Here is a 14,538-nt window from a genome sequence, read left to right as displayed (position 1 = left end):
TGTGCATTTGTTCGCAGTGTTCAACTTTTCGTTACCATCTGGTTTTATATATAAAAAAATATTTTTCAAAAAATCTTTCTTTTGCTTTTGCTCTCTAGAGTTTTGTTTTAGTTTGTTTTTCGTTTTTCGGTGTCTATTAAAATATGTTTCACAAATATTTCAATCTCTGCTTATAAACATTTATTAAAAAATATTCTATCTCCACAATCAAATTGCATACATTTGGGCGTATTGTCTGTGTGTATCCATCGACATGTTTTAGTTGGAGCTGAGCTTTGTTTTCCTCCTTCTGATAAGTGAGATCTGCCTCAAATCTACGTACATTCTGCTTAAGCTGCCGTCTTATTTATAAAATTGTTGCAATGCATATTTCCTTTGCCTAGCTAGCCACTGGGGGGATATCAAAAAGCACCTAATTCCTAGACACACACATCCGTATAAACGTATTTCAAATTGGTATTTTATCGAAGCTTTGGAAGGGAACTCTATTTCCAATAGATACAATATTTATTTGTTATATTTACTATTTTATTACCTAACATGCACAACAGTTACAAGCACACATTTGTCAGATAAATCAGGTTTCCATATTAGCGCTGCTACATTTTACACTTGATTTCAGTTTTCTGGTTTGTTTTCTGTCTATCTCGTTGTCTTTTGCATTATCGAATATATTTTGGACTTATCTAGGTTTAGATAAAGAGACGGATTTACTGCAAGGAACATGTGAATAACATATTATGCGTAAACGGACTTAATATTAATGTACATAGAATACACACAATTTTTAAATTGCAGCCCTGAAAAGTGTTTAAATTATTTAATAAATATAAGTTACTTTGGGATATAAACATCGTTATTGCAAAGTTCTCAATGGCACACCCAAAAATGATGGATGTTTTTCATTTCCGCTTACATGTTCCTACCATTAACATGCATTCCTTTACGCCAGGACTTCGTTTGGCGTTTGGACAGGACTCTATGAATGCTTCCATTTTCCGTAATATTCCCCCTTTTAACAAATGCTGTTTTAAATGCTATCGAGCAAGAAATTAAACCTTTGCTTTCGTTTTAACGGCCTGCATGCAATTCCGCCGTAAACACGCAAATTAAGAAAAACAAAAGGAAATATTAAAATGCAGAATCAGAAGGGCAGGCCATCGCCCGCATTTCGATATTATAATTTTAGTTTTTTTTTTGGTTCTAAGGGCATGTAACCTTAACATTTGCCATGGCGACTCTGCCTGCATTGATGGCAAAGGAAATGAAGCCAGGGGCAGGGGATATTATTTTGGGGCCAGCGAAAATTCAGGGTTGCAAGGAGCTCGATCCGGGGCACGTCCTTTCAAGCAACTTCTGCCACATTCCCCTAATTTCATTTCCGTTGCCATTTCAACACTTTACACTTGGCTGTTGCTTCTGTGCCGGATTTCGTTTTTCTTTCCCTTTTTTCCCACCCATATTTTTTTGTTTGTTTGTTAGTTTGTTTGTTGAACGGCTCCCAGCTCCCAGCACCTTGGGCAACTATTTTCCTCGTGACCTGCGTAGTTTTCATGTTGGCCGAACTACACTTGGCGGCGACAATGTTTTAGGCTCTTAAAACACTTTGTTGGGCGTATGAGTGGGTATGTGTTTATATAACAATTTGTACGGCTTTTGGCTCAGCCCAGCACGCACTCAAGGCTAATTAAAACTCAGCCACGGCAACGCCCCAAAAAACGAAAATGGCAGCACAAAAAAGCGCAAAAACTAGCGAGCACACAGCGGCCAACAATGGCCAAAAGGCCAGGTAACAGCACTTTGGCTAAAATGGAGCCAGTATTTTTTTGTTTTTCGTTTTTGTCAAGTGTAGTTAGGAGTTGGGCCAATAGTGCTGACGCTGACGTGTTGCCTTACTCTGCTTTTCATATTATTTTTAGGCCCAAACAATATCGCAAGAAGCTCGTTTATGGCCAGAATGGATTTTTAGATAACTAGCCAGTTTGTTTACATTTCAGATTTTCGGCCTTCGTGCGAATCAGTTTGGTAATAAAAAAATCTTTAGCTGTATCTAAAAAACCTTCAATATTATTTATAAATTTCGAGAGAAACTTTTTCCAATATCAGACCATTGCATTGGATTTGCATTTTTTAAGGGTATAATGCTTTTAGCCAGAGGCTTTTCTTTTTTGCTAATTAACAGAAATTCATTCAGGCAGCGGTTTTAATTGCCAGCCTATTTACATGTTGGCCATTTGTAAGCAAAAAGGTCAACACACGCATGCACGGTGATTTCGCATGCAGACCGCAAATTAAACTGGGCCAGGAAATATGAATTTATATGATACCAATTAATGCCTTGTTGACGTTGGTAGTGGTCCCCTGGAAAATCAATACAATTGCTAAATAATAACATTTTCTAGCCACTCTGCTTGCCATCCTCTCCCACGACCCGTGTCCAAGGCGTTGTCCAAGGCCCTAAGCTGCTAAATTATGCAAGTTTGGTAATTACAGTCTAGTGCCGTACAACCGTACGCCATTATATTTATAAAAGACCGCAATTGTTTTGTGGCAAGCACGCCCACAAACGAGCAAACCCACAAACACTCACACAATCTCACTCACACAGGGGCCATGATGACTCAACATGTGCCCAGTTACGCAAATCGTGCGGCCCGACTGGCCACAGGAGACATTGCATCAAAAGACTGCCATTTAGTGTCAGACAGCCAACGCGGCGTATACGTCATATCGTGCGGGGGCTGGCAGCTGCCGCTCTGGCGAGCCTGCTGTGCTGCCGAGCATCCCAGCCAGCAGCCGCAGCCAAAAAGCAAAAAGGCAAAAGGTAAAAATGAACTGGAGGAAAGCCTCGTACTTTAATTATTCATGGGGAATGCATACATACAACATTATATAGAAACCACTCGAAAACACCCCAGGCGCATAATTTCTGGCGGGGATGTTGTGGAAAGCGGTTGCTTTGCTTTTCATGTTTTGGTAGAAATGTTTGAAACATTTTTCATTTATTATTATTATTACCCAAAATATAAGAAAAGATGTTGGACAAATTTGTATTTTCCTGTATAGTTATGTATTTAATTTATATTATCAGAAATATCAGATGTTTCTTGTAGTTTGAAATACTTCAGATCTTTAAAAATGGATTAATTTTAGTTATTTCATAACAGCTAGCTTGAATAAATATTAAAAAAATAAACGAATAAATGCGTTCAAGTTCTTTGTTCTTTTCAAAGTATATTCTACATGATTTTACAACTTTTATGAAATTTAAAATGCTAATTTGTCGCTCGAAATTAAGTACCTCATGTAAAAAAAAAACAAGAAGAATATTTATATAATCGATTTTATTTAATGATGTTGTTATTGGCTTTTTGAGAGTTATGAGCCACAATGTCTAGGGTACTTGCTGCATTAAAACTGAAAATATCCATAAAGCTTCCCCAAAAACCAGCGAAATTCAGTTGTAATGGATTTCCGACAAATTTGCGATTAAGTCATTTATGCTACGGTTCACCCTCGTGTGCAATGTGCACACACACACTTGTGCACTTGCCACACGCCCCCCCACACACACACACACTGGCATTCGTAAAGAGGAGGCCCGTTAGCCCAGGGACCTGCCAATGGCTTCCATCAGACCGCACTCACTTGCACACGGACACACACAAAATGGCAGCTGCGCCAGTGGAAGTTGTCTACGCAGCGGTGGCAAGGATGATTGGGGGGCGGGGGCAAAGGACTTCGGGAGAGGTGCCTGGGGAATGGGGCAGGGGGAAATGGGGATGCAGAAAGGGTAAGGTAGCCGCCACAGACGGCTTTTGTGCGGCCCTGTTGAACGAGTTTGACTGAGATTGAAATTAAAATTTAAATTTATTTTAAGTTGACTCTTGTGGTGCCAGCGGCTAGCTGGCTTGTTTCGGTTGTTTCGCTTTTTATGGCAGTTCTGCCACGCCCTGATTCCTTTTATTTTTGGTCACTGCCACTGTGCTTGTGCAGGATAATGACTAATTTTATTGCTAATTAAACGAACCCAAAGTGCATGAGTCCCCCAGGGCTCCCGCATAATACTGCATAACTGGTTCATAGAATAGAATGGACATATACAGGCTCTGGCCTGACACATATAATTCATTTAAGCCCGAAGTGCTCTCCACGCACCTGCCAAATACATCCGTAATTTGAGTGGCTCCATAAAGTATCAGTTCCCATAACTTCAGTGCCATTGTCATGCAAATTTTCCAATAAAATAATTTGGCACTGACACGAATACAATGACATTCCCCTCGTATATTCGATTCAGTATCGAATTGGATATGTCGGGAGGTGGGTCGGTCGACAGAACCGGAAATATTATTGATTATCGCAAGAGCAAATGCCAATAAACGTTTATATCCTTTCATTATTCTATTTCGATTTCAATTTCGGTATTATGCACAATATTTTCCTGGCGCGTTGGCTGTGCAGCGGAAAAATATTTTTATTTGATAGCCTCTGCTCTCAATATCTATATAAATATCCTATTTTTGGCAACAAGCCGTCGCTTCACTTCTTACATAAGTAGGTCGCTTTTTTCTTTTTTTGGAATTTCATTCGCATTTGAACTCAGTTCTTTCATATAAGAGGCCCTAAATCCCGCCCATCAAGTTCCTCGAACATCCGCCTGCCTCGTCCTTTATTCCTAACCGGCTGTCTAGTTCTGCTTCCTCGACACTTTCAGTTGGAGAGCCGGGCTCTGGCGGAGAATTCATAACTTTTGATTTTTCCCTTCGGTTTCGGAATTTTAATTAAAGTGTTAGCCGAACAAACTGACACCAGGCTCGTGAGTCTGACTATTTGACTGGCTGAAACTGACTGAGTGACGTGCAGGGGTCGCTGCCTTGGCATCAGACACCGCCCAAAAATGTCTGAATACCGTTCGTTGCAGGACTTGCACGTCAGTCTAAGTTCAGGGAGTCCTCCGACACTCAAAACCGTCCGGCTGTCAGTTAAAAACGATGAACTTGAACTGCTAACTGGTTGAATTGGAGATAAGAACTCATGAAAGGATATTATTTCAGTTTGCTTTTTTCACAATTCAATTGAGACTTGCCTAAGATTTGGGTTTAATAAAGGATTCAATTTAAGAAGGATTTTAGTCATGTTTTCAAGAAATAATATTACTAAAAAATCATAAAAATATAAGAATTTAAATATAAAGTATTTTATATACCATATATTGAAAGTTCCATTTCGTTTCATTAATTTTAGGGATTAAATTCAAATGAAAAATGGTCCTGATCCTAAAAAACAAATTCCTATAAGCGTAAAAACCAATCCCTATTAGCGCTTATCTGGTTGCAACCTGGCGCCATGGCCGTGTGGCATAATTCCTGCTTAATTGTTGCCATAAAAGCCAGACGAGCGCAATGTTGCGTAGAATGAGCCTCAGATTAAGACAAAGCACCCATGCGAGTCGATGCACCAGAGGCAACAGGCCCGTGGCCATAAACCCCTATCGTCCTGCCCTCCTCTTGCCACCTCTCTGCCTCATAAATTACAAAGAGCTGCTAGAAAAAAAAAGGAAAATTGAGGGGAAATGCAATGGCTGGGAAAAACTTCAATAAAGTGGCCCAGTGGCTGGGCTGGAGTTGCCCAGGGCCCTGGTCGCTGGCTATTACGCTGGCCCAGGAAATGGCTTAAAAAAAAAAAATAGTGTGTGGAACGGGTAAGAGACCAAGTCGAGCGGCCAAGTCGAGACCATTTGGTTGGCTTTAAGCGCACATGGAGTCCGTGGCAAATGACATAAACTGCAAGTGAAGCCGTCGTGTTTATTGCTTTTTATGGTGGCGCTTAATGACTGCATTCGCATTCGCATTCGCATAGAGGTTGCACTGGCCCGTGGGGCACGAGTGGAGGAGGCAGGGGCATGAATGGAAAGTCATTTGCGGCAGCCATGTGCTTGTCTGGAATTGCAAGTGCTCGCTTCAAGTCTTTAAAGGAATTTGACGATGGGTTTGGCCAAACCGTCTAAAATGTCAATAGTGGCCGCATTTTATTACGATAGTCCCGAGTATCATTGATCTTTAAAATGTTGCAGTTTTACTTCCCCATTTTAGGATATTTATCTTACTTTATACGACTTTTTTTTGCCGCTATTCAAAATTTGTAATGGCAACTTTTTATTTACCCGCTGAGCTCGTCCTCGAAGGCCATAAAACATCACGCTTGGCCGGGCCAGTTCAGGTTCTAGCCGAGAAAGTTTGTTTGCATCCATAGTGACCACGCCCTCTGGCCAGCCCCACTTGAAAGTTGCCCAGCCATTTGCTATTTGGCTGTTGTTGCCTCTGTTTCATTGTCTCTTATGCACCGTCTCCATTTGTTACTCAACTCGCTACTTGCTACTTGCAACTGACCCCTTTGTGTGCGGGTGTCGAAGTCTGTGAATTTATTTTTGCATCTCTTCCGTAGCATTCTCAACAATTTCGCAATTTATTGTTTTCTCTGTATTGGGGTCACTTTGTTGGGCAGGCAGCCCCTTTCCCCAGAATGTCTATGTCCTTTCCCCCCCAGAAAACCCTTAAAAAAAAGGCAGCAAAAGTGGCAAACAAAAGGCGGGCAAAAAAGGGCAAAAAACAAATGAGGTTAGTTGTGTTTAGACAACCTGACCCAAAGGCCAAATACAAGGCTGCATGAAATCTATATAAAAACTAATATTAAAAGACAATAGTTGGGGTCAGCATAAAATGCCTGACATATTGACACACTTGGCGTATGATTGATTTTCTTCGCCTTGGGCATCTACACCACACCCCCTCCAAACCCTTTTCATTATCCTGGCAAATAACTAATGGCCTCACAGGGGGGACCTTTGGACTTGTTGATTCAACACCCCGCAGGGGCCGTTCTGAATCGTGTAACAACAAATCACACAAAACAAAAGCACCGCCCCCTTCTGATAACTGCCTCCTGATTGTTGTTGTTTATTGAGTTGGCCGTGTTTTTGTATGGCAGCTGAGGGGAGGGGAGGTGGTGGCTGAGAGATAGAGTCACTTCTGTGATATACAAATATGACTGTGTAAATACACGTCGAATGCCACACGACAACAGTAGCGGCAACAACAGAAGAGCAAACAGGACTCCAACCCGTCACTCCTATTTTTTTGTTATCTGCTCAGCTTGTCGCGCCTCCCCTTTTTGATTCGCCACCCAAACGATCTTCCGCCCCTCGTCACCACCGACTGACAATGACTGTTGGAAGTGACAGGTCGCCAGTCGACCAGGTGGAAATCGGAAGTGCGACGCGTTATGCAAATGCAAGCTGCAGCCAGCAAATGGGAAATGGAAAATGTTACATGCACAAAATGCATTGTTGACATCGCACCTCGCTGGGAGAAGCGGTTTGATCAAATGACTGGTTAACCATTGAATTGGAACATAGCAGGTGCAGAGATAGGGTTTCAATTTTAAATTAAAGATTGTTTAACAAGATAGTATATATGGCATATTTAATGAACCAAAGACGCATATAAGCTCTTTCTGAAGAAAAATATTTAAGCCTAAGGGAGAATATCGAATCTTTAAATATATCTCATAATGGTTTTATGCTCTATTGATGTTTGATTCTAAAAGCATGACTGTGTTCCCTATGTCATAAAATTGTATTTAAATGGTTTAGAGAACTCATAAATTGAGAAAATCTACATAACATTAATCTTTTCTTTAAAAGCACTAAAGTCCTTTGCTCCAATCTGTAAATCCAACAAACCGCATTAACTAAAATTGAAAACATGGCACACATGGCCATTGGATTCTATGCTGCTCATTGCTGACCACAAAACAACATTGGCAACAAGAGTTCTGGCCCGGCCAACCCTGTTAGCACTAAGAGCTTAGTAAATTATGCAAGCAACTGGGCAGGCCCAGGTAGAAGAGTATCTCAGTATCTTGTAGATACAAAGCCCCATAAACAGTCGAATGCAATTGTTCTGGCTTAGATTTGTATCCCATTGTTGTTGCTTGCCACTCGTCTCCATGACTGTGAGTGGTTTGGTGTGGTGGTGTGGCAGTGGCACAGTGATGCTACCAGGGGTGGTGGTGCAAATGAAGTGCAGTTTAAGAGCCATCAACGTCATGGGCCATGAGTGGGATTGTTTGAGGACAACGGAAATGCTCTGTTGCCGGACTCTACTCAGCTGAGCTGAGATGAGCCGAGGTGGGCTGACAACGAGCATCTGGGGAGGACATAACCCAATTAGTTTTAGACTTTTGCCACGACACATGCCAATTCATTTGACATGGCCGCTACTTGTGGGAGTTGCTCCGCTCGCTCCTTTGCCGCCTTTCCATTTCCATTTGCATTTGCGTCACATTTTTTAATTATTTTAAAGCGGAATTCAAGTTTTTTGGGAAAGAGAGAGGGTCTAGGAATGGACTAAATGCATAATAGCCGAAAGACAAGACCAGTCTTTGCGAATGCAAATGAACAAATGACCCTGGCAGGCAGTGCTCGAGGACATTCGAAACACTCGAGCCGGAGGCTGCTGCCTCCACTGCCTCTACTGCCTTACTGCGACTACTGCCTTTGCAGTTTTGGGGGAAACAAAGCGAAAAAGCTGCCCAAGTGGGCGTAGAGTGTTTGCTTCCTGGCGCACATCTAAGCACGGCTAACAACAATGCTCGAAAGCAACCGCACCGCACCGCACACAATGTCAACAGCTCTGAGCCGAGTCTGAGCCAAGTCGCTCACAAGTAGGCTACAGTTTATGGCCTAGAGAATCGCTGCCGAGACCGGCTGAGTCGGGTACGGAAAACAAAGCAACACTTAAATGTTAAAGCAAATGGAAAGCGTGCCGTCGTCGTTCTGGCAAATCATAAAGTATGAAAATGAAAATTCGTCCCCTTCACTCTGCAAATTAGCTACTCAGCTTGTAAGGGGCTTGCTTTTTTGCCTGTTTTTCTGGCCTGCCAGGGTCTGAGTTAAGGGTTAGTTGGCCAAATGGGCCTGGATCTTGATAAATTCGAGTGTTTAAAAATCTTTAAGATTGCCATGCTTAATTTGTTGTCCTAGCGGGTGGTGGCGGCAAGGGCGACAAGCGGGTTCGGGTCCTTCCGGGCCCGGCAAACAGCTTAAATGCAAATTCAAGTTAATAAATGACAGGCCTATCGCCACACAAGCTGAGGCCATAAACAACCTTAAACCGGGCCAAGAGCAGATGGCTCGAACACCCTCCGCCTCCAGACCTCCTCGCCTGTCAATAAGCGTAAATTTGCCAAATACAAATAATCTTTTTTGTTTCGGCTCTCGCTTTAATCTGCCAGACTTAAAATCTCAACAGAAACCTAACAAATACACCATTCAAACATTTTTACATACTGGATACACAGGCTGGATATTCTGCTCGATTTATTCACGGCTAGTACAAAAAAAAAATTATTTTCAGCGAATAACAGAAATTGCATTCGGCTGCCAAAATGTCTGAGACTGCGTTCCGGGGCCTGGTTCCCAACGAGGAGGCCCGTTGGGCCATCCGGCCATTTAAAGCGCCTCGGGGCACGAGCAACAAGAGCCCGTCGCCACTCCACTGACCCTCCTGAAGTTGGCTAAAAGTTTTCAAGTGGCGCACATTGCCTGATTGGCTGCTTCTGATTTAAGCTAATTGCATCTTGAAATTCTCAGGCAGGCTTCAGGAGCGAGAGCAAATCGAGTGTGAGTGCGGCTGTAAATTTTATTTTTTTCTTTCCAAGAACTTGTTCAAGTCATGGTAAGATTGTAAATTAAATAATTGTTTTGCAGGCTTTAGAGTCTAGTACCTTAAATTATCTAAAAGTCTCACAAAAATATATGTATATTTTTGTTCACCTTATTGCCTGATCCCAGATATAATTCTTGTTTTGGCCGGGTCGGCAGTAAGGCCACGAAAACAAACGTCAACTGTCAGGAAAAGAGTAAGTAAAGTAAACGAGCAGTCAGCCACTCTGGCATGGAGTCAGGGCGGGGAAACAAATCTAATAAGTTAGCCAGCAGAAAACGCAAAAGCAAACAAACTGTGCCGCATTTATCTCAACCGCAAAAATGTCTGCCATATTTCATTTTAAATGCAGCACCTGCAGGCAGACAGGCGGCCCAGGAATGGCCGAAGAAAAAAGCCAACTACGCACACATGGAAACTGCTGAAACGAAATGTCAACGATGGAAAGTTAAGGACACACACACACAAAAAAAAAATAAAAAATAGAAAAAAATTAAAAGAAAAAGGACGAAGAGCCGAGCGACCACAGGAGCCAGGCCAACAAGAAGCGGCAGCTGTAATCAACAACATCAGCATAAACTTGGCCGACACAGACAGTGTTAGAAAATCCGTGCAAAAGTTTTATTTCGGCCCTCAGCCCACCATTGGCCCACACAGCTGCAGTGTGGGCGTGACGGGAAAGAAGACATATCTAATAACATTAAGTAGTTTGCGCGTCGTTTGAATTATGGCCACGTTCGCTGATGGCAGGCAGCCTGTGCGATGGGTGGTTCTGAGCCAAACCAAAAACCAGGCCCACCGCCCGTTCGGGCCTCGTTTCTGCAAACATTTAATTCCTATGCGTTTGCTGGTTGGCCACTTTGCACTACATTCGCTTCCTTGGCTTGGCTAAAATTCAATTTTGAAAAATTGTTTCCAGACACGAAACGCAACCAGCGAACGGACCCTGAAGGTCAGTCCTTCGGCCAGGGTATTAGCATATCCTAATGAGGCCTCAAGAAATGGAAAATTATCATTAAATCATAAGGTAGAGTTGAGTTTGATAAGCATTTATAATTTATGGGATAACTTTCATGTTTATTTAGAGTTTCACTAACGTTGAGGAACTTTGCCGTTTCCAAGCACAAAATTCTTCACAAAACTATTACCCTCTCTGGGAAAATGTACAAATTTAATATTTTCAAAATTATATCATATCACTAGCGTCTGCCAAAAACAAAATGCAAAAGGTCAGAGGTAGGACCGCCTTGAGCAACCCTCAACACTCAACAAAAAAAAAAAACATGAAAACCCGTGTGGCAAACAAGCAACAACACCTGAACAAAGTTGTCTCGACTGGCAGACTGGGAGGATGACGGCGACGCCAATGCCAAAAGCGAAAAAAAGGGGAAAACTTTCGCATGGAAAACTTTTCATTTGCATTTTTTCATATTTTTGAAGATGCGAGGCGAGATACTTTCGTTACCAACTTATCCTGCATGTGCCGGCCCCCACACTACCATGCCTGGCCTAATTAAAACGATTGTGGTGTTAATGTAATTGCTCGGAAATGAGTAACGCTCTTGTGGCAACAAATTAGCAGCACATTACAGGTAAACAACGGGCCCACACTGCGGATACGTAACGAACGATTCGTGGCATTCATCGACAACCGACTGAAGGGGATACTAATACCTAATACGAGATACAATCAAAAATCCAATTTCAATTAACATTTCAGCTTGAATAAATCGTCCGATTGCATCAATGAATCAGCCATCGATTATGGCCATATTGTATGCAAATGGCTTGTCTCTGAGAGTATGTGTTTATAATCACTTTTCACGTTTGCTTTCCGGCGACTGTCATTATCATTTTTCATGCTGTCTGGCTGAATTGTTGTTGCTTTTCTGCTTATTGTTAGCAGCTGCCATCTCCTGCGAATATCCCCCCTATATATTATACATTTATAAAAACGTTTTCTTTTTTGGCCCGTTTGTTTGCCTGTTTTGTTGGCAGACTTGGTTTTTGCAGTCTCAGGTTTCCCTTTATTATTACATATCCGTAATTCAATTTATCATTATTTATTCGTTATGAATTATTTTGATTATATAAGTGAGGCTTTTTAGACGACTCTTTTGTTGGCAATAAATCAATTTCTTTTATTTCTTAATTATTATTGTATATTTGTTCGCCAAACAAGGCATTAGTTTCAAAAATTGATGATGTTATTATTCTGATTTATTCATTTCACTCTTTACCCTTTTATTGGCTCGCTTTTAAATTGTATTATCTTTTAATTTATTTCTCATTACATTTACAATTCAATTGGGTCTCGGTTATTGTTTATAGGTTTTAAATATTTAATTTTCTTGGCCTTTGCATTTCGCTTTAAAATGCACTCGAAGCAATCAAAGTAATTGAAGGTGGAACTTGAAAGGATCTGCTTGCAGTCGCTTTCTTTCTCATTATTGATTGATTTGATTTCAGTTTCGGTTTTGGTTTCGGTTGTTGTTTGTGTTTTTGTTTACGTTAGTTTTTACATATTTTCAGTTGTCACTCATGCGTCGCCATTTGGCAGGACGAGTCCACCTGGCCGTGCCGTGTCCAGGTCCTGGATCGCTTACCTGCGCGCACACACACGGTTCTTGGGGTTGCCCCCGACGGCGACGTCCGAGTGACAATTACGGCAGTTTGCTCGAGTTGTTGTGGTCACCTTGATACGGTTGTGATTGCAATTCCATATTACATTTGCACTGCAATTTTTGCATTATTTATTCGGCACGGAACTCCCATCGCCACGCCAGTTGGGAACGGAATCAATTATTAACGACGTTCTTTTGCGCACATAACTATCTTTCTGGTAGGCGTTAAACTTAAATTTCTTCTTTCGTTTCGCCGAGAATTATTCTGGTGTTTTATTTTTTATCTTTAGAAAAAATGGGCCAAGTTCGGTTTGGAAAGTGGAGAGGAAAGTGAACGAGTAGTATTAGAAGAAAATTGTAGAAATTCCCTATTTAATAGGCGCGGACGCGTCGCGAACTGCGAACTGCAGCGCCCAAGCTGCCGTTTTTGTCCTTTTTGCTGCTGCTGCTGTAATTTGCTGGGCTGTCGAGCGGCGAGGACGAGAGGACGCGAGGACGAACTCTGCCAGCCAGGAGACGCGCGAACGGGCACAACAAAAACACGACTGAGGCCGCCCAACGGCCACCAACGAATAACGAGGCGAAATTGAAAGCGAGCGCTCCAACCGATTGCGAATCGGACTCGTTTTCGGCTTGGCTTTCAGTTTTCAGGTTTCACATTTCAGGTTGAACGAAATTGAAAGCGGCCGCCGCCCGAAGTGGGTCGCTCGCTGGCGCGTCCTTCGTCTCTCGTCCTTCGTCCTGCATTGCAGCAGGAGCCTAGCTCGTGAGCGGGAGCTGGATCTGCCGATATGTTGGGTTTTGCTGCCTGGCATGTAAACAAAAGCCAAGTCAAGCCGAAGCTCCGCCAGGTGCGGCCAAGGAGCAGGACCCGAATCGAAGGAGCCGAGCCATGAATGTCCTGCTCCTAGCTGAGAGCAGCGCTCCCGCCAAAAGCTCTCTCTCGCCCGCTCAGCTGTGCGTGGGCGTTGCAAACAGCTGATGGCTCTCCTTTGGCCTAATTTGCTGACATTGCTTTCGTGCACAATCAGAAAAGTATTATCCATTTGGTTTACCAGGTAAAAAGTTAAAAATGAAATAAACAATAAAAATAAAAAACCAAAAATATTTAATTTTAAGGACTGCTTTCTTGACTCTTGCGGTCACTGATAGTTTTTTGTCCGATAAAGTTAGAGAACAGATGATTATCGAATAAGAAAATCGTTGTGATCGCAAATTACAATTACAGAGTGCTGTTAGGAAAAGAATGGCGCTGTAAAGCACAAGGTTGCTTCGATTATTGAATCAGCTGTTTTAACAGATGTCAAATCATGGAAGATCTACATCCGGTACTTTTAGTATTTAAATGGCGTTTTGGTAATTGCAATTACTTAATTTTTAACAAAACTTTGATTCTTAGGAAAATATATCTAAAGTAATAGATATACCCCCAAAAATAGTAAAAAACATACAAATTTATATAAATAGCTTCCTATTATCTCTGAATAAAATATTGAATTTAAGAATATCCTTTTATTTTGTACAGTGTAAAAGCTCGCAGCCTCACACATTTAGGAGTGCAATCGGCTGCCTGTTATCCTAGCTGACATTGTAAACATGACCAAAATGCATGTTCCCCAAGGTGGCTGAGTGTTCGAATGGGTGTGTGTGGCAGTGTGTGCGGGTGTAAAGCCACATTTGACGTGGCAGTGCCACATTCATTTGCATATTTGAGAGCCCTTTCTGGCTTATGCGTGAAGCGTTTGGTTGTGTGGGAATTGGTGTCTGTGTGAATGAGAGAGGGAAAGATGCGAAAGAGAGAGACCGCATCGCATACGCTCAAGTCTCATGTGTAAGGCATAGACAAGTTGAACTTAATTAAAGTTTCAAAGAGGGACAAAACGTTGACTGCTTGGTTTTTCGGGCTGCTCGTTGCATAAATTATGACAATTGGGCATGCGGCTTACAAGATGCACCCGAGACCTTGCTTATTTACTCTTATCATCATTATCATCATGGTAATTGCCAGTAGTAGTTGGTGTAATATTTATACCACCCACTCCCCATTCATGCATAAATCCCTGTAAGCCTTTTGGTTACGAGGATGTTTTGGTTTTGCCAGCAGGACTGGTCAGGGAAAATGAAAGGTGAAGTGATACCTAGATAATCCCTTTCGATTGTTTCAGTGTAATTAGTTTGAAAAGCAC

The 14,538-nt window shown here is 42.0% G+C and overlaps 1 protein-coding gene across 1 annotated transcript in view; it reads right to left on the bottom strand.

The window, feature by feature from the left end:
- Nucleotides 1-122: 122 nt before the first annotated feature.
- The window catches only part of LOC26514041, a 57,938-nt gene continuing 43,522 nt past the window's right edge, over nt 123-14,538 (bottom strand). Inside the window, exon 5 of the mRNA XM_014905149.3 lies at nt 123-800. The gene's annotated coding sequence lies outside the window, so the exon portion shown is untranslated. The remainder of the gene's footprint in view (nt 801-14,538) is intronic.

This window comes from Drosophila ananassae, chromosome 3R (genome assembly GCF_017639315.1).
Source record: "Drosophila ananassae strain 14024-0371.13 chromosome 3R, ASM1763931v2, whole genome shotgun sequence".
NCBI classification, from domain to species: Eukaryota; Metazoa; Arthropoda; class Insecta; order Diptera; family Drosophilidae; genus Drosophila; species Drosophila ananassae.
This window is presented reverse-complemented; position numbering and strand designations above follow the sequence as displayed.